Here is a 3,939-nt window from a genome sequence, read left to right as displayed (position 1 = left end):
GCTTGAACGCCACGTGAACTGTCTTACGTTCCTTTAATAATGTCTCAGCTACACCTGAGGATGCAGTGGTAATCACAACGATACCTTGATTACTTCTTTTTTATGCCAGAAGTAAATTGATCAGAAATTTTTTCCAGACCCCAGAAGCGTGCAGTTTTAGAATGAATACTCTTCAGGATCTTACGATAAATAGAGAGAGTTGTTTTTCGATTAAAGGTGCTTCATCTGTAGATGAAGCACCTATTGTTCACCTATTGTTCACCTAATCAACTGCTTGAGCACAGCTTTCTCGTTGCCTACTAAACTGACGGGTAATATCCTCAGATAAAATCTTTATTCTTTTGCCAGAGACTTGCTGCATCATCAGAATGACAAAAAACCGATATTACTGTGAAAAGATCATGAACTTGGTGTAAAGATATACTCAAGTCAGCTTTCTCCAAAGTAAAGTCCCACTGCTTATCATCCTCGAGTAAACCATATAAAATCAAATCAACAAAATAGTATGAAAAAGCACAAAACAGCCTTACATGCGGTTTTGAAAGTAGGATGCAGAAAGTATATTCAACTGCTTTTAAACCAGAAAAGGATTTGTTTCTCGAACACATGAAGAAGAAGCCAAACTATTTGGCAGAAGATATGCCGGTTTTCAAAGTGCAGGCGAAATGTACCACTTGATCCCGATCAAGTGGTACATTGTGTCCCAATATCTTCGTCATCTGAAAACAAATATTTTACTTTCGAGTACGATCTATAAAGTGTACGTGCTCAGAATGGTGACCCATGAATAAAACATAAAGAGGTTTCGGTAGCGGTTCAAGAAGTGGAAGTTGTACCTTGCATAATATTTACCAGGTGTCTCATCTTTTCATTTGAGTGCATTGCAGTACTGAAATTTGTCATCAACTTGTTGGTCCTTAATCTATATTAGAATTGCGAACCATTCCTGAGCGAGTTTTGTTCTTCTGCGGACGTAAGCGTTGTTCTGATCAAACTCCAAGGTGATTTTGTTTATGCTGAGTCTGATTTTCTGTGTAAATCTCGGGATTTGATTGCTGATATTTGGTTACAGCAATACAATGAGGATCAGGATTGTTTTACACAAATTTCTTTGATGGATTTTTGGGTTGCTTTCTTCTCGTTGAATCAGTATATCTTGTAGCGTTTTCTAGCTGGAGTGTTGATAAAGGAGGACAAGATGAATGTTTAGACTCAGATGATGGGGAGATTCATATTCGAACAAAAGATATTCTCACAGGCTAAATGTTATTATCGAAAGTAGTATAGAGTCTTTGCGATAGACCTCAAAATGGAAAAAATCGCCCAGCCGCATTTAGTTCACAAAATCTATTTTAAGTCGAATGTCGGTATATGGCAGCAAAGTACTCAACGGAGTTGGAATAATTGTTTTCCTTATGATTTTCTCCCATAACAAACTATTTCTCCTAATTAGCCATAACATATGACACAATCACTTCACGCAATTCGGTTGCTAACAGTTGAGTATAGTACACAAGATAAAAAAGTCATCGAAAATGAAATGCATCTATCATCTCCCACAATGGATACCATGATTTGAGGCATCTTTTTTCCATTAAAATTTAAATGCTGAAAAGGTTATTTTATATTACTGAAAAGGGAAAACAGAAAGGGAAGGAAATGGAAATGAGAAAAATAAAGACAAAATGTGGCTAAATGAAAGATGTATAGTTAAGTAATTACTAGGTATCGGTATGTCAGTATATGTGTACAATGTATATGCGTGTATGCGTGCGAATAGGTAGGCTTATAAAGTTATGTTAATATTACCGATAAAGTACGCGTGTATATGTGTATACACATATACGTATACGTGAAAACATGTTTTTGTATGTGTGGTATTAAAATTGACAGCCTCACTTAAGGAACTGATCGATAAACGTGCTATCAACTCGGAGGTATTTAATGAAATGATCAATAGAGAAAGACTGTATTGAAAAATCATGTGCGCCGAAGGATGGGGATGGATTTAGAGCAGTTCCCTAAACTATAATCACAATGTTACCAAATATCATAGGTTGATTTAATAGCGGAAGCATCAAATGACAAATATGTAAATACAAGTTATATTTTTATCCCTTAAAAAGACGAAAATGCAAAAAACCCGTGAATGATTTTAAAATATTTATCTTGTTATCACATATATGCCTAATTTAATATCGGCGGGCGATAACGGTAACAACGATGTGAGCAAGTGCACAGTATACGGACGCGCTCATAAAAGCATCACTCCTACCGCGCACTTCTCCTACCATAGTGGCTAGTGGCGCTGCAGCCCCACCACTCTCAGGCTCCTATAAAATAGCGTGCACGAGAGTGAATTGACAATTGATCGTGGACCACCACCTGGAGAAGACCAAGAAGAAGGAAGAAGACAGAAGTTCCCTGGCCGGCTCAACGTGGGACCTCCCGGCGGATGCCAACATCCCCGCCGGAGCAGCAGGCCTGGCCAGCCCGCCGAGGGAGACGCTGGAAGCGGACGCTACCTTCCCGCTCCAGAACTAGCTAGCTGGGCTTTAATCGTCCTGGCCGGCGGACTCAGCCGCAGAAGCCGGCCCAGCGTGGGTTCACTCGGGGAGAATCGTCTCGGCCGCACCGGCGAAGGACGACCGACGCCGACCCGACTCTATGGGGCTCTGGGGGCCACCACTGCCACGCTGTAGTGGGGACCCAACTATTGCTGAGGGAAAGCCCGGTCGGACTTCAATGGACGAGCTGCAACTCCTCGACCTCGCCGGAGACCAGCTTCCGGACCCAACAGCTCTTCTCAGAGCTAACGCAAAAAACGGCTCTTTTCAGGGTTTGTGGTAAGTGCTTTGTGCCGTTGAATCCATTCGGCGACAATCTGAAGAGCATTTTCAAGCCCAAATCCAGTTTATCTTGTTTAGTGCAGCCGGAAATATGGAAAATTTGCAATCATTGTTCGGTAATTTTTATCTTTCAAGGTCGAATTTAAAAAATATCTAGAAACTTGTTTTTAAATATTCATATGAAGATTACGCACACCAAAAATCAAGTTGTTTGTTACTGAAAAATTAAAATAAAATAGTAAAATTTAATATTACCTATTTTATTCTTTTAAACTTAGTGCTGTTTCACCGTAAGAGGAATGTGTATTCTAGAAAAAATGCGATTAACTTGCATCTTTATAAAACTATGAAAACGACTAGCTAAAAATTACTACAACTAAAAAATTTCAAATAGGACCAATGATCTCTTGATATATCATTTTAAAGTGCTCGATGAGACGAAACAAATTATACAATTAAAACTAAATTGTGATCTCATAAGCCCTTTTTTCTTACCATCAAGGCTCATGGAGAGCAATTCTTGAATGTTTTGTAAACAAATCTGATGGAATTCTTGGAAGATATTCCACTTGCAGACAGAGTGCAGATGTCGGTTTTCAATGATGGCGAATCTTCTCACTGCTGTTGTGATTTGATGATATTTAAATCACATATTTAGTAAGCAATGAATTGGACGAAAGGGACCAGTAAAATAGCCACCTCGATCTCCCGATCTCACGCCAGCATACTTTTTCCTTTGAGGTTTGATGAAGTCGCCACTCGTATTGGCACACAAGAAAAATTGAAACATCGTAAAATAGAAGCTGTAGCTACTATTAGGAATAATAATGATGTTAGATGTGCAACAGCAGTAGAGCTGAACTATGCATTGAAAAGAATGGCGGTCACATTGAGCAACTGCTTTGAAGAAATGTTTGCAGCTTTATCAAATAACCATTTTGATAATTAATAACTGTTTGGAAAAAAACGAAAAAGTATGTGATCTTATTTTTTTTAAATTTATATTTTATTCATTTTTTTTTTTTTGTTATTGATAACTTTTCTATTTGTTTTCATTTACATTATGTTGTTCAAAAATTGATGAAAGTTG

This window comes from Lycorma delicatula, chromosome 1, assembly GCF_047948215.1.
Source record: "Lycorma delicatula isolate Av1 chromosome 1, ASM4794821v1, whole genome shotgun sequence".
Lineage (NCBI taxonomy): Eukaryota > Metazoa > Arthropoda > Insecta > Hemiptera > Fulgoridae > Lycorma > Lycorma delicatula.
The sequence above is the reverse complement of the archived record's forward strand: the minus strand, read 5'-3'. Positions refer to the sequence as shown.